General features: G+C 41.0%; 1 long non-coding RNA gene across 1 annotated transcript in view; it reads right to left on the minus strand.

Annotated features, from left to right (window-relative positions):
* The window catches only part of LOC141774982 (uncharacterized), a 1,018,885-nt gene that overhangs the window by 393,983 nt on the left and 607,169 nt on the right, over positions 1-17,733 (minus strand). The window lies entirely within an intron of this gene.

The following is a 17,733-nucleotide window of genomic DNA, read 5'->3' on the forward strand; positions in this document are numbered from 1 at the left end:
CAAGCGTAAAGCTGTCATTTGAAGTACTTTTACTTGAGTAAAATGTATTTAAAGTGACAATACTTTTACTCAAGTTGAATATTTTAATACTCTTTCCACCTCTGATAGCCACATTATACAACACTTTGTGTTTATGACTGTTGCTCTTTACTGTCGATGGTTTGTGGTTCCAGTCTGCTACCTGACGCAGGTGTGAGGGTAGAAGCAAAGACACAGCTTGCGTTTGGCAAACATGGGTGTGTTGACTAATCGTGATATGAAGTGATAGCCAAATCTACAAAAAAATGAGACCTTAGTTGTATGAAACAGAAATCTTCTTTTTTGAGGAGAAACTACAAGGTTAACCTATCTAACATAATCAAAAATACATACAAATGTAAAGCACTTAAGAACACAGAAATCATACAGCAACCATTTACTACACAGATAAATCCTTGGACTTAAAGACACTAGATGAAATAGCTCAGTAAAACGAGGTTTACTTAGTCTATACAGGAGGGTGTTGAGGGCTGTGGGACAAGGAACTAGCAGGGCAACTGCTTAGAATTACAGGTTCTGGAAATAAACAGGAAATTGTGTAATAATCAAGAGCTGGATGACGCCATAACCCTAGATAGGTCAAGCTCACACTTTTGGCATTGAGAGCTTACAATTCCATGAGGCATATTTAATATTGAACATACAGATCCATATATATGTAGTGCCATCTGTTTCTCTTTTAGTCCACACTCCGGACCATCCAGCCCAGTGATTTGCAGCTTATGGTGGACACCTCTATGGCCAAGTGACGGATGGCTGTTCCATATTATCCTTTTAATTATGCACATTGATTCCCCCGGCGGCCACTGCCTTGTTTACTCCCTGGCTGTAATGCATTTGTGTCTGCTGCTGCATTGATGAATGTATCCTAATCTTAATCTGTGCACAGCAACATCCATCTGACTAATGCAGGACTCTGGGATAAATCACAGTGGTCTGACTACCGTCTCTCTCTCTCTCTCTCTCTAAGTCTGCCAAATACTCTCTCTCTCTGTCAACTCCTTCCTTCCTTATCCCTCTCTGTCTCAGCTCACTCCTTGTGCCGCTGCAAAACTTCACTTGCTCTCCCTCCAACTTTGACTCTTGTCATTTGATTTAGTATGCTCTTGCTCTCCCCTATATCATTTAATTTTTCAGTTCAATTGAACAGCAGTTTAAAGTGATAGAGCTGGTATGCCAGCAGAACTACATTCAAATTTTCAACTGCTTGTCTGCTGCTCCAAACGGTTCTGTATCTCAGGTTTGCAAACGTAACACTAGCATCCAAGCATAGACTCTTGTTATCTGCCTACCTTGGCAGTGTTGACTGGCTACTGGCCAGAAATGTGCTCAATCATCTAAGGAGAAAACAAATTGAAGTATTCTCAAGGTCCCTCGTTCCTTAATTGAGCACCGTTATTACAAAGCCGCATACTGTTTATGGTGTAAGCACAATAGTGTAGCGTTCATTCATTCAAGTTGCTCGACTTAGAAGTTAAGCTGGCTAGTCTGATTCTGTCAAATTGAATGTATCATTCAGTCCTCAAATAAGTATGCACAGAGTCCATAAAGGTCCAAGAGAAGACGGCTCCAAGGTTTAGGAGTCCAATAAGCCCTGGATCAGAAGATCTCAGAGACCTACGGGTGATGCAGCATTGCAGTGGCCTTATACTATAGGCCCAACATTTTAAGGGGCAGTTTTTACAGAAAAGAAACAAGAACCTAGGTGTTCCATCACCTCAGGGACAATGCTGGCCAGGACAGATGTAAGATCTTCTATGTTATCAGCATTGAGCTGTGGGGAAATTAATTTGAATAGGACCCAGGACAGAACCATGGGGTACACCAAAGAAAAAGGAGGCATCACCATGCATAAGAAGGTCATTAGGTCTATGAAGCCTGGCATCCATTACTATGAATATGCCATGATATTTACTTGTCCACACTACTGTTTTCAAACAACAGGAAGTCAAGTCAATTTATTTGTATGTATATTATGCAAATCTTATCCTATGGAGACAATGGAAAGGGAGAGTGTGCCAGACACTGGGTATTGTGTGTGAGTGTGTTGTATGTGTTTGTGATTTGGGCTGGCAGGTCAGAGTGAATGGGATAGTCTGTGGTTCACCACTGCCATCATCAGAAGAAATAAAGTCACAATTACAAATATTTCAGACAGTGCTATGGATTAATCAATACACAGCACAGCTAAGCTACTGATATTTCACAGCCATGGTCGAGGCCGTCGATTCTAACTTGTACAAACCTCAGTCAGATAAAGGATCAATGAGTCAGGGAGACTAGACTATCATATTAAACTAAACAACCCGTCTGGCCCTGCACTCTCTCTGCTGGGGGATGGCAGGTTCATAAGGGGCATGCATTTTGGTAATTTTGCTAGCAAGGCAGATAGCCCCATACCCCTGCATCCCCCCTTGAATCGCCTACTGAATGTAGTTCTAAGAGGATGAAAGAAATGTTTTTGTTGTGTACAGGTAATGATTGGTTGTCCATGCAGTAGGCAGAAATCAGGAATCAGGTTTAGCCTAATCTCAGTCATGCATTTAAAAACAGTTTAACCCAACTGTGTCTAAATAAGAATAACTTTTATTCATACAAATCTATTTCAGGACATTATAAACAATTACAGTGTGTTATAAACCATTAATCAAGTGTTCAAGTGATTGTGTGGTTTGCTGCTCAGCTGTGGGGCTCCTCTATCAAACACATGAGAAACATTGCCTGGAGGATATATTGTAGCATCCATCACTGGGGCTGATAGCTGATTTGTAGCTAATTAGTCCTTGCTGGGTAGTTGTGTTAACAAAACAACAGAGCACTTTGACAATGGCAAAACAAAAAGGCCTTTCATTGTTGTTGCTGCTGCTGCAATTGTTAAATTTATTTTTTTAAGATTTGTAGATGGTGTGGTTCTCTGTTTTTAGGAATTTAGCTAATTAGCACGTGCAGCGCTAACACCAGGGTTGAACATGCAAGCAAGGTTAGCCACTTAAACTTAATTGTAAAATGAGGCTGCAAAGAAAGCCTGTAGCCATGTGCAGGTTAATGACAGGAATGTTTCCTTTACGGACTAAGTTCATCCATACCGTGCAAGTCGAAGCAGCATTGTCTGACACTGCTGAAGGTCATCATTGTGGACTAAAAAGACAGTGTCCCATCTCTGACAGATTGAGTTATTTCCATGCCATGTCAAGTTATCTACCCAACGCTTTGCATGATTTGTTTGAAAGGATAGTACCTTTAGAATTAGCACTGTGTCTCGATTTGTTGATGAAGAGGAAATTATTTTTGGTGGAACGACAAAGTAAACTCTCCACAAGCTATTCCCCTGACGATTGCATCACTTAAGAGTGTAGGAGGCAATGCACATGAAAACTGGTGCTTGTTGCGGATGCTACCGTGATTGGTGACAAAGTACCAGAAGATGACACAGAGTGGCAAGTTTTGATGACCCTGAAAGATGTTGTTGGGCTTGTCATGGCTCCTGACCACACAGGTGTTTCCCCGGAGGAGAAATTTAAACCGAAACATCACTTCCTTGAACATTATCCATGGCTTACAACTGCCTTTGGACCATTTGTGGCTCTCTGGACTGTGCATTTCAAAGCCAAACACAGATTTCTTTAAGAGGATTGTGAGGCAGACCGGGTCCTTCAGAAACATTCTCATGACAATGGCAAGAAAACACCAATCAATAATCACATATCACATCCATGATGCTAACGTTAAAAGGCCAACACTTTCGATGTCCAGAATGACTCTGGTGGCAGTGGAGGTTCTAAAAGACAGCATTACGTGGCCATTTGCAATGAAGTTTCCCAAGGCAGTGGATGTGAACATGACAAATGAGGTCACTATTTTAGGCACCAGCTATTGTGTTGGAATGTTGTTGCCTTCTGGATCGGCAGGATAATTGCCTGACTTTGGACAAATACTCCAAATAATGGTGTGCATGAAATTCCTGTCTTTGTTCTGAAGTTGCTAAGTGGATGGTACCATGAGCACCTGAGAAGCTTCAATGTTGAGCCCACAGGAGAGATTGAAATCCCTCACTGGAATGAAAGATGCACACCCCTTGGCCTCACATAATACAGCAGATGGTCGAATGGTGTCCCTGAAACACTTCATTTGCACATCAGAGTACGTTTTACACTTCAGTTGAATCACTCTGTTATCATGCCATATCAATTATGTGTGTCTATTGCAAGTGAACTTATCAAATTTTAACAAACTGAAAATCTCTCTCCCTACAGCTGGTGACAACACATACTCCGAGCGACAATGACAGTGCAGTTCCAAGTCATCATAGATGAAAACGATAAATGAAAGTTGAAGCTTCCATCGGGTATTCAAATACGGTGGAAGTGGACACATCTCCTACGGATGACTGTGCATCGTCCAGCTCACAAGACAACATTTGTTATGCCGCTCTTCTCCATGGCCAGTGCCGTTTGAAGTCCCAACGTTTTCCCGTGACATTGAAGTTATTCTCGTGGAGGCAAACAATTCATATCATGCCTCTGGAACACACTTCCGCGATGCAAGCGTTAAATCGGCAATAATTCAAAACCGTACCAAAGCCATATTCTCTTACTCGGCCTATCCTTCAAGTCAGCAAATAGCCTCAGTGGCTGAAGCCCTTGTTGAGAAGTTTCCATGCCTTAAGGAGCCTGGATCCTTTGCAGGGATGTATAGCTGGCAGCAACGACTCAAGTACAAGATGCACAATTATCGTGCCGGTAATTGTGCATCAAGCTGAATTCACAAAAAATACGCCTATCCTGAAATAGAAGTGAATACATTAAAGAGGACCGACATAGCCCCAGCCAAAAAAGTGAAAAGACCAAAGAGAGCGGAGGTAAATTATCTACCTCCACATCCCGTTGGAGAAAATCAGTACACGTTGGAGGAGAGGCTTGAGTTCGTCGATTAAATTAAGAAGAAGAATTAAGAAGAAGAACAGTGCCAGGATAATCAGAGAACAAATTACCGAAACCTTTTCAATTCCAAAAATGGAGGTGGTGACTCTCCGCCCAACTGTCATTGTCTTCAAAGGCAGGTAGCCTACATTATTCAGTGAGGCTCAAGCAAGTTTTTTTCCACCGAGAACTCTTCATCTCATTTGTCTTCTTAAACTTAGTTTCAGGCCTTTTGGAATTGGTGACTATCACTGAGAAATTGGTATTGTTCACTCAAGATGGGTACACACCACATCTTCTGCAACAGATACGTTCCAATGGTAGATAGGTATATTTTTGTTTCACTTTTTTTCACACATTGAAATCTACCCAAACAAACTGAGTGCAAATTGTTACCTCACATGTATTGAGTACATTCTAAAGGTTGTTTTTTACAGTGCAGCTAATGTACATATACATGATTTGTACAAATAGCTAGTTTTTTATAATTGTGTAAAATTACATGTCAAATAAGAGAATGAAGATTTACTGACCAAAGTTAAAGCAGATTCTTTTGTATTTCATGTGAATTCATGAACTCAAGCTTACTCTGTCACTCTTGCTGAAAAGCTAAATTAATCCGTAAATTCCCAGTAATTTCCTAAAAAGTTTCTTGGGAAGAAGCATATAATTTGGCAATATTTATATGTGAGCAGAACTATTTAAACATTTTAGCTTGAGTCTCTGCTATGTAAAAAATTTCAACAACATTTGGCCCTCCTTCTCCCACCCGACTTGCCCCAGTCTGTTAATAGGGAAACATTTACAGTGGTCTTAAGCCCCAGACACACCAACCTGACATCAGAGAACTAGCGGCGATGAAGGCCACCTGTTGAGTCGCCTCACGTTGCCTTTGTCTTGGCCAATAAGTTGCACTTGAACACACCGCAAAGACTACAGCCAACGGCCAATTAGCACGTACATTCTGCTCCTGCCTGAGATGAAATAACTCTCCACATCAGCAGGTCGCGGTAGACTGTATTCATCATTCAAAAAGGGAAATCTGAGGACCAAGTACTGTGGATATATAAGTCATTGTTATGATACATGAAATAAAGCGGCGTCTGCCGACCATTTTCACACCACTCTTACTCACCACTTAGCTTCATTCCAGATGGCCTTGTTGTTGTGAAAATATCTGTATGATCAGATGGCCCTTAGGATTTGGTGATTGTTAATGCCGTTAAAAGCCATATGAACTTTTGATGAACTGCAATCAATGTGACATTTACAAGACAATGGTAAATGCTTAAAAAAAAGTGTAATATTGAAACAAGAGAAGAGTTATAATATTCAGTGAACTGACTCAGGAATGCTAGTTACACTGCAATATCTATCCAAAGCTTGCTAACATCAGCCACCATAAGTTACTGGTCATACAAGACCAAGTGAGACTGTAGCACTAATGAACTGAGCAATGATGTGTTTTATTTCTTATGAATTCAACTTTTCATTTGTAAGAGGAAGACGGTGTTATTTCTCCTTTTAAAAGGAGGATAACTTTTAGTTTTACTTTGCCCATCCCTGTCCAAAAAAATGAGAACTGCACAACCTAGCCATATACTGCTGAGTAAGGTCATGTTGCTGTGATTTTAAATGAGGTTTTGTTACTTCTGGATCAGAAAACAGAACTTCTGGTTTCACTTTTGCTCGCTATGTTACTGCTTATCTTTTAGCTCACTTGCCGCTCTAACTCATCCTCCACTCCTTTCCCCCTCAACTCATTCTCTCCTCAGTTGGCTGGCTGGGTGAATTAGGGCTGTTGGCAGGGTGGACGGTTGAGGGTCCTTTATCCTTTTTTTTCCCAGTTGGCTACAATGTTTGGAGTGAACTGTACCCCCCCCCCCCCCCCCCCCCGCCCCCCTCTCTGTCTCAGTTGTGTGGTGGAGTGTGAATGACACGGAGCACCTAATCGCCCCCTGACGACTCCCTGAACACAAAACTGTTGAGTCTCCGCATGATCCCGCTCGACCCGGCCAATGTCAGTCCTCTGTGGGGCACCGGAGCCAAATCCTTGCCTGACACGACCCCGTGACGGGCTTCTGCCAAGCACACACTCCACACACACTCCCACTATCTCGGGACTTTCTTTCTCTCCTGTTTCTCTCGCTAATCAAATGGGTTTCATTAAAATGACATGACAAGCGCTTATGTTACCAAAGCAAAGCAGTATCAATTGAGATTTGTATTATATTAATTATAGACAAGTGCAGATAACTAGTAATTTTGCATATCAGTAATAATATCAGTGCTGTCAGCAATTCAGCAATATTGTAGTCACTCTCTAATCTCCCTCGTGCTCTGAACCTCTTGCTTATTCTTTTCATTTCCTCTTATTATTAAATGGCCAACGCTCACCAGTGTTCAGTTAATTTCAATATGATTCAACACACTAGGATTTATTGGCTTGCAAAGCAGTGAGATAAACGATTGGAATAAACGTGTGTGCATCTCAATAGGATCTTTAATTTCATGCTAGTACGGAGCTCACATTGGAGCTAACACCGTCTCAGTGGCAGCTTTGTTCATTGTAATTGTGGTTAAACAGATACTGCACAAGTGCTTTCTAAAATAACTTCACATTCAGTGTGAGAGAGGCAGCTGGGTTTCTACATTGTATGTCTTCCTATCTTACAAATCTGCCATTGCTACAGGACTCACCTGGGGTTGTTGGGAATCGGAGTCTGTGTGAATGCCGCAGCTGATGTTTTAGGTGTATATAAGTCACCTAGCTGCCATTTTGCACCAGTGGCCAACTGCAGTAGGCCTATGTGACCAAAAAAAATTCCCTGTAGACCAAAGAGCATTTGGCATTATAAAGGAGACATCAGTGAAACGGTTTTCAGGCAGTGTTGCGGCAGCTACTTTAAAACTTTAGCTAATGAAGCTACAAGCTATCCCTGATCTACAGCAATAGGCTATTAAACTTCTAATGGATCCAGCAGCTTCAATGTTGACTCCATAGGAATGAATTGAATTTGCCATGATTAAATACCCCAATAGAAAGGAAATCGAGAATCTGAGAGTTCAAAATGTAGGAAGCTATCATCAAAAAACAATCAAAGAAACACAGGACTTTCAACCAGGAGACAGGTGTTGTTGAGTTAATTTGAAGTTACGTTAGTGACGTTTGTAACATGTTTTCTGTATTAATGTTCCGTGGTTTACTTACGTAGGCTTATTTTACTGAGTTTACATTCTTAAGCCCAACCATGAGGATTTTCCTAAACCTAAGGGTTGTTGTCTAAACCTAACAGTGGCTGTTACCGTAGCTTTGTTGCCTACATAAGCCCAAAATGCATTATCATGACACGCAGAATGTCCTTAAATGTTCTGCTATTTATACGCCTTGCCATGAGATCAGGTTGCGTAGACAGTTGATTAAGTAATAATAATTTAATCTTTTTTTTCAGTTATTAAAAGTATAATACGTAACCGTTGTTGGTTGCTGTTTGCAAACTCAACAAGTGAGTGAGCTATAGAGTGAATGAAGAGGGGGAGCGGCGTTAATGAGAACAAAGCAGTGAATCAGAGAAATCATTTTTTTTTATCAATTGTTTCATGGCGGTTATGTTCTAAAGCACAGATAAACACAACCAATACTGTGCATAACTCTGCACAACCCTACGGGAAGGTGCAGAGTTGCCAGATTTTGAATGAATACAGCCGAAGGGCAGGCTTCATCCTGTCCGCTGGCTGTGGCTCAGCGCTGCTCTCGGTCAAACTCATACTGACACTCAGAGAAACAGAGGAGCAGTGGGAACACCGTCTGGAGCACACGCACGTAAGAGCACACAACCTGTTCTCATCCAAGAAATACAGCTTTGTATCTGACGGATTGTGCCTCAGTATCAGACGCCAAGGGGCGTGACAAAGCAGCGGTATTTGATGATCTGAACGGGCTGCACATCCTGCACACTGTTATTGGCTGTGGCCGTAAGGTAATTTGCTGAAGCCCAGAACTGCCCTGAATACAGCAAAATGAGAAGAAAAGAGAAAATGCAGGCAGAGGGCTGCAGGGTCTCTGTAGATACAGACACCACCACACACTAGTGGGTCAGAAGTGATGATGGAGAAGGATTATTTTTGTATCAGTCTATATTGTTTTTTTTTTAGGAAAGTCTTGCATGTTATACCTTTAATAACAAGTGAGTTATTCATAACATTTTCCAAGTACTTCGCCCAACACTGGTCACATCATTACCTGGTACAGGTACATTACCAACCATTGAAAGTATATTTATACATTATAATATAAATAACCATACAAACAAATACATAGATAATGTACAGTATTTATAAAATTATGAAATTATTCAATAGATCTTTTGACATCAGCTGATAATTATTATTATTATTATTTAATTGGGCTTCTTTTTTTTAAACAATCATTATTTCCCCAATGAGCATTTTATTTGTGAATGCCAGATACTAGCTTTTGCTTAGGTATGAATGACCTGACAGCCAATCACAACTGGCTTTGCCATGTTTGTCACTGTTCTGGTAGAGTATCACAACACATGATCTGCAGTGGCACAGAGGCCTCGGAGTCATATGACGAGGCTGTATATTTGTACCCTTTGTTCCCATATTGTGAGTTAATTTCCCGCATATGACTGAACTACAATAAATCACATTACACAGTCATTATATTTGGGGGATTTTTGTATAAAGTTGATTGCTTGTCTGAGTTATTGGCGGAGAAAATGCATTTAGATGAGGAGAGCAGTGGGAAGCTCAACACGACTTAAAAGTAATGGGTGATAATATAAGTGTGCGATGGTGATAACTGTGCTGAAACTACAGCCAGACTGCTCATTTAAGTGTATATTTGATTGGTTTTCGGAAGGTAAAGTAACCCTGATTCTTTCTGGCAGATTTTTATTACCGGTGACAGTTTTAAGGAGGTAATCTTTAACCTGTGGCAGATTACATTATGAAATAACCTTCCCTACACTGTCACCATGCAATTATTCTTCAGTCTGTGTTGTGGAGATAGTAGAGAGCAGATCAGAGACTGGCAGAATGATAGAGACAGACTGACAGAGATAAGAGAAAGGGAGAGGGGGTAGAGACCCTCGGGGCAGGCGGCGGTCGGGGGTTCAAGCTCTGTCTTGAGATGGCATCATCAAAAAAAAAACTAAACATAATTTGATTTCACCATTAAACACACAGTGGAGTAAAAACAACATGGGAGACATGACACAAAATGAAACATATGCATAATTAATACTTGAGTAATTCAAAGCAGAGTGAGATGAGTGAGGCGAGAGCAGCTGCAGGGGCCCCGTGGGTCGGCCCAGGGGCAGAGCACTAGTCGAAGACAGGCTGGATATCTATCAGGACTGTGACGTGTTGGCGCGAAGGCGTTCCTCTCTTAATCTTCAGTTTGTTGTCATGTAATCTTACATGTCCGCAGCTCCGTGTCCTTGTTGCCGCCGAAGCAAATCTCTGCGCAGTGAAGTTCATCCCGTTTGACTTTGTTTATCTTCGCATGCAAATGATGCGACCTCCTCTGATAGCGTTCCAGCGCGGGCATAGATAAGATAAATCAGACGCACCTCATGTAATTCAAATGTACTGAAGTAGTAGTAGTTCATTCCGTCAGATCTGCTCAGGAACCGGAGCACGCTGGAGTATGAAGCACACGGTGTACTTCTTTTACTACTACTTTTAGTAGTACTTTTTTTGTTGTTGTAGGTTTGTACAGATGAAGAAAAAGTAATTTCAGTAATGCAAGACTGACAGCTGTGTTATACTCTATTATTATCGTTATGGATTAATCCAATATTTGGTTAACTTCTGAAAATAGTGAGAAATATGACACTTTCACACTGCTTGTTTTGTTGAACAAATAATTAGACAAAAAAAAAATAGACAAAAAATTAAGTTATTAAAATAATTACTAGGAAAACAGCTCATGGAATGTTTTTGTGTTTATGTCATTTTTGGAAAAACTACTTAACTGGTTGTTTTTCTCCAGTGTCTGAAGTCTTGCAGATGCCATTAGGAGCTCTGGAGGACACGGGAGGACACAGAGGCACATGATTTCTTTCATATTACCTGTCTCGTCCTGCTCTACTGTCAGGATATAGTGACCATTTTATAAAAAAACAACATATTTTAATCATATTTGCTCCAATTTTATGCACTGCAGCTTTAAATAATAGGCATCATAGTTTAACTATCTTTTTATTGTCAGGAAACCACACCACCACCTTATAATAATGAGGTAATGATGGAGGGTTTCGCATTCCGTCAGGTTCAAATGGCCGAGTTTCGACAGACAAAACCCCAGTTAACTTTTCAAATAATCCACATCACCGCCCCGTCAGCTTTCAGCAGAGACCTTGGTTAGACCTCGGCGATGAGTGTACCATCCATTTGTCTGGCGCACTGCATCTCCCCCAGGAGAGCTATTTCATTATGCCGTTAGCTTCCTTATTTCCGCTTAAAACTACCTCTCGCACAACAATCAACTTGGAATGTCTCACAGGAACACGGCATGATCTGTGTGTGCGTGTGTGGCGGGGTATTCCCAAGAAAGGGGTGTTTCTCCACCTCAATGAGCAAGAATAATGAGTTGCTGGTCCATCGAGGGAGGAGGACAACTCTTATCATCTCGCTCTTCCCTCTCCTGCCATTATTTGCCAATTACCAGCATGTAAAATGTCTTATATGTACCATCCACCAGCAACCGCACACGTAATAGCTTTGTAATTTACTAATTAATTTTGAGGATTTGAGGTATTATTTGATGAGCTACTTCAGCTCAGTAATTGGAAAGCAGAGGGGGGGGGGGGGGTGGTGCATTGGCAATGATTAGCCAATTAGTTAAATGATCAAGCCCGGCAAGTCCCAAGCTCCTCCTGGTAAATGTGAATGTTCGTAAAGCGTTGGGCTGATATTAGTTGACGTTATTCTTTGATTTTGCACCTTGTTGCGGCAATCCAAGAGTGGTTCCTTGAATTATCTACTGTAAAAAAGGCATTAGCAGGAGTGCTGAAGGGAGGATTTCCATTACAGTTGGGATTGGCTCCACTGTCAAGGCAACTTTCATTATCTTTTTGAGAGGTTTGCGTCGGAAAAAATATCCTCTGGCACTGCCATGATTTTTCAAAGAGTATGTTCTGCTTTCTGCCTGCATAGATAAATAAAACAGAAATTCGAATGAAACTTTGATACTGTAGGTTGTATTAGGTTTGTGGTAAGGGATCCAGACCATTTGCACCACAATGTACCCTGAAGCTTTTTCCCATTCTTATTCCAAATTCATTTATATATGGCCTGTTTAACTATACTTGTCTTTGTTTAAAACCAACACATTCTCACCCCAGTGATTCAAATACTACAGCTTGGTCCGTGGCCCTAAACTTCAAACTATGACGCTCTACGTACCCATCTAGCGTCAATTTTGCACGTGTCAGGAACGGCGTGTCGATATATGCTCGTTACATGCATAGTGTCTTTTCAAAATAAACTTCCATCTTCACAGGAAGTCAGGTTTAGGCCACAAGGCCACTTAGGTAGGGTTAGGAAAACAACGTGGTTGACGTTAACTTCAGGTGACTACCAAATGGCTAGCGACTCGTGATTACCGACTGACGTGACAAAATGTCATCGTTCACTTTTAGTTTCAGAAGGACACGAACAGCGGTCTCCCGGGAGTAAGTCCTGTGTTTGTTTGACCCTATATGGACAGATATCTCGCAATGCATACTACATCAATTGCTCTGACCGTGCATCCTTGGGAATGATTACTTTGGATCTCAATTAAACTTTTAAAAATCGCTGTGATGCAATTCAGAGACACTGCAGAATGCATGCTTTTGATTGTCATAGTCCAAGACAACAGATTGTGAAACTGTTTTTCAGCACAACATGTTTGTCTAAGTTAATTTCCTCTTCCTCATCACTGGTAGGATTTCCTTGATTTGGACTCTTTTTGTTCTTGTTTTTCACTTTTCTTTCACCTACCCTCCCCGTCTAAAGCTCGTCATGTGGTGAAACACTAGCTTGTCATTTGTTGATGCATTAGAAGTGCTTGGTTTGTTGCAAGAGATCTCCTTGTTAATGCAAATACAGCCGAATGGTTATCATGAAAATGAGATTGAAATTCGGATTTTAATAAGATTCATCTTGAGGAGACTGGTGAAACGGCTCCTAATCTCATCACAAAAGATGAGTTGTGCACCACAGCAGCTGTTATATTGGAATCATTTGTCTCTCCCTCTGCTTTATGAAGCATTCATTTTTTGCAGTAAACAGGGTCAGCGCTGACTCTACGTGGTGTTATTGAACTCAGGTGATAATCTAAATATCAGACCCGCTTTGATTTGTTGCACCATTTACATCATGGGAGAAAAGGGCCGTCAATACAACTTGTTAAAAGCAGTGACTGGGAGGAATTCAAGCCTTGACATTCATTTAAAGTTGTCAATACGGCCTTATCGATTTTCTTCCTGCAGACTTTGGTAGCTCCTGAGCAGCTGCTTCACACTTTGAGTGGTAATCCATGAGATCTCTGTGTGTCTCTGTTTGAGTGTTTTTAGCAACAAGAAACAACAAAATACAATACAAAAAAAAAAACATATTACAAAAGCAAACAGTCAGGGATGAAAAAGGAGGAGGTGGAAGGCTGCAGGGGGGTCCCTGAGGCACGGCAGACAAAAGTCAGTGGGCCACGACCCCTCGCAGAGGAGGGCACCCCGGGACGTAGCAGGGAGGAGCATGCTGGAGCATTAGCCGGTACAGGGCAACTTCCAGAGCCACAGGAGAGAGTGTGCCCACACCGCAGTCCAGGAAGTAATCCTCTCTGTGCAGGTGGAGGGCAGCAGTTCAGCCACAGAGGCCCAGACTAATCGTGCCACTTGAAGACCATCCACAGAGGCTTCACCCACATAGGCCCCAGAATAATGAAGGTCCTGGGTAGGTGGGGGCTGGGGGAGGGAGGGAGGGAGGGGAAATGTGCAGCAGGAAGCTTCAGAGAGAACAAGGGGAAGGTGAAAACAAGAAAAGTACAGTGTGAGATTGTATCAATACCAAGTTTAGGACAATATGACAATACAGATCGTCAAACTAATGATAGCAAAGATATGTATTACTGCAAGTAGCAGTAATGTCATTGGGCTCCATTGTGGAAATTTGGGAAAAATGGGGAAAAAAGCAATTTAAAAGTTTTATCATTTGTTCAGAATTTGGGCTGTAAAGGTCTATAACTTTGAGATATTGCGCTAACAATATCTGATAACAGACAGACAGGCTGGCAAATACTCGTTAGTTGGGATGGTTAGGTTTAGGCATGAGGAGTGAGATTGGTTAGGGTTAGGGTAAGAATATCAGGGTAAGCCAATCAGAGGCAGAGTACGGTACTGCTGATTAACGGTATTAAGCAAGCCGGCTAATTTGGTGAGCTATTGTGGCTGGCAGTGTTGCTTACTCAAGGACTTTCTCACAAGAGTTTGGGATTTTTAAGCCCCTTTTAGGCTACGTGCAGACTGCAGGCAAAAGTGGCTCAAATCTGATTTGTATTGTGCATATGTGACTTGGATTGTTTTTTGTTTTTTTGTTTTTCATAACAGTGTGAACAGCACAAGTCAAATTGAAGACTTTTTGCGATGTGACCTCAGTCTAAACAGTCATATCGGAATACATGCCACTTTTACATCATCCACACACACCTCCGTACAGAAGTAGCAGCCATTGTTCCACAATAAGACATCATTTTCAGCCATTCAGCTGGGAAAAGTGTTCTAGTGGTGGAGCATCGTAAAACACACTTGATTCAAACTTGACAGAAATACTCTTGGCTGGTCTTTCCACTGTCTTAACAATCACCCACTCTGGTTTGGTCGAAATAAACCCTTAATAAAACCTGTTAGAGAAACAAATTAGTAATAGCAGCACAGCAGTGTTATTTCACAAAGGTAATGTTTGATTTGTAGAGAAGGTGTGTTTATTATTCTCCCCATAATGCTATTAAATATACATCAATTTACATATAGACCTAAGGGCAGACTAGTAACTCATGCACACAAATGTCAAATATTGGCTTTGATATGACATTGTATAAAAGTTACAACTGAGCTACTTCCTAAAAAAGAGGCTACTTCCTAAAAAAGAGGCTATTTGACAGAGTCCTCAGGAGGCTCTACGACTAGGAGGTGTGTGTTTGTTTTGATTAGATTAAGTCTCTAAATTCTCACCTCATTTATCATTAAAAGAACTGCCATTCAAGAGATTTGTATAGTTCATCTTGCTCACTAAATGGTTAAGTGCAAAGCACTGTAGAAAACTGAAACCAAATATGGGGATTGGGAGGGATCAAAAGTTCACTGAAGATATTCATAAATTACAATTTTAAAGGAAATATTATTAATTAAATATTTAACAACTTGTACATAAATAATACAAATGTCTGAGAAGTTAGGGGATCACCAAATTCATCAGGATGTGGGCACCATAGTTGTCTATATACATTTCCAAACTATCCAACAGTTGTTCAGATATTTAAGTCTGGACCAAAGTGGTGGGCTGCTCAGCCGACGTCTCTAGGTTCACACTGATAGGTAGCTAAGAAAAACCCTACTCTGATTTTCACTTAGAATATTTGCGTGGAATGTCCACACCGGCAGCGTTTCTGCAGCTGCTGGGCTGCTGCTGCCAGCCCTTTCATTCTACATAGAATTTTCCTTTCATAATGGCCATTTCATTTCATTATAAATGTCATTTATATTTATTTTAGACAGAAAAAGGTTAAGAAACGTGTGCTCATTTGTGAATAATAGTAACACACCACAATTAATACCCCGCACTTTATTCATTCATGGAGCCTTGCAAGTCACTGCATTTTCTACAACACTGTCCTGTATATATTTCAGAATAAAAGCCTTGTGATGACAAATGAAGGAATTCTGTCCACATAAAAAGAAAATGCTTGATGGCCTTTATTTTGAAATGGAAGCAGGAAGTGTTGATGTAAAAATAATCTTTACTTTTTTCATGTCTATGAATCATATTCATATCATATCATATTCTACAAATATGGACATTGACGCCGTCATAATGTTGCTGCTGTGATGTCAATATACTGTTAAAAGAAACATTTTCACCGTCTGTTGTTGCTGTGAACCGCTCGCGGTAAAAATAGGCGAGACCTGGAATGTCTAGAAGAGACACAGCTGACATGCAGCTGAGTCGCGCTGTGCACGTAGGTAGTGTGGCTGCTCTAACCTGTTAACATGGACGCCGAAATAAAAAAACAACAGGTAACCCACGCGCTGCTGACATTCTCTGTGTGTCCTGGCCGTAACACTCAGTGCCTACGGGTGGCACAACTGACTTTTCATGTCTGGTTATAACACATTCAGCATTTCTACATCTACAGATCTAAAACGCTGCTGCTTTTAATTTTCTTTCCAACCTGATCTCATGGGAAGGCTTATACGCCCGACATTCTAAAGACATTCTGCGTCTCATGATGTTGCTCTTTAAGATTTTTGTGTGTCATTTAATACTACGTCAAAACTTGATTAACTTCCGTTACTTTTGGATTACCTCAATACCAAATATGCAAATAAAGATGAGAGAAAAGAAAAATTATGAAATTTGGCCATTGTTTTGAATGTAAAGCAGAAAAAGGGGAACAACTTTACCGTGCAAGTTGTGCCTTCCAGTTGTAAGAAATGCTGTCATCATTCACGGACTCAAATCATTTGGCACAGTAGTGTTCCCGGATTTGAAGTTTGAGAAGCGGCAGTACACATAAATTAAATTAAATTAACCCAGTTTGTCCTGTATTATGTTTGCTTGACCATAAATTTGAAGCGGTTCGCTCATTTCCTACGAACCGTCTTTTCATGCTGGCCTCCCGGCAAAAAAAAGAAGAATCTGGATGAACTGGAAAATGTAGAAGCAAACCATCTTGCTTTGTGATAACTCGCACTCTACTGTGATGTCGTTCCCCTTTTCTGCTTTACATAATACATAATGGCGAAAAACATTAGAGGCCATTGTGTGAGACTCGTGAGATATTGTAATGTGTGCACATCTGCATGGTAGTATGTCATTCTTTATTTTAAAATCCTGCTAGTAATCCCCTTTTTTGCTAAATGTTTCTGTAATCTGATTACCTCTTTTGTTTCTGTAATATTTTATTTTTTTTGTATCCTAATTACGTACCGCCGTTCCCTGTATTCCGTTACTCCCCAAGCCTGCAGGTCTGAAACTAACAGCTCTGTAGTCAGATGATATTGAGTCCAGTTTCAGGTGCTTCACACAACACTGTGTACTCAAAACAAAAACTGCTAAATTTCAAATTTGTTTCCCATACCAACAAAAAGAATGGACCCTAAAAGTACTAAGTAATATGACTGATGCCTACTTTTCCAGCTGCTGTTCTGCAGCCAATCTAACCTGACCTTTGACCTCCATATAGAGAGGAAAACAGACAGTATCTCAGTAGTTCCCCTGTAGAAGTCTCAATGGAATACACATGCACGCACACGCACACACACACACACACACACACACACACACACGCACGCACGCACACAAACAGACACACATGCACACTACACAGAAACGTGCACATACACATGCGCACTACTCACACACACGTGCTCACACTACACGCACATACACACATCTGCACACACACACTAAGGTCTCGTTTGGGCCCTAACTGCATTATAAAATAAAAGCACAACATAATAAAAGCACAACATCAACATAATCA

This window comes from Sebastes fasciatus, chromosome 10 (assembly GCF_043250625.1).
Source record: "Sebastes fasciatus isolate fSebFas1 chromosome 10, fSebFas1.pri, whole genome shotgun sequence".
Classification (NCBI taxonomy): domain Eukaryota; kingdom Metazoa; phylum Chordata; class Actinopteri; order Perciformes; family Sebastidae; genus Sebastes; species Sebastes fasciatus.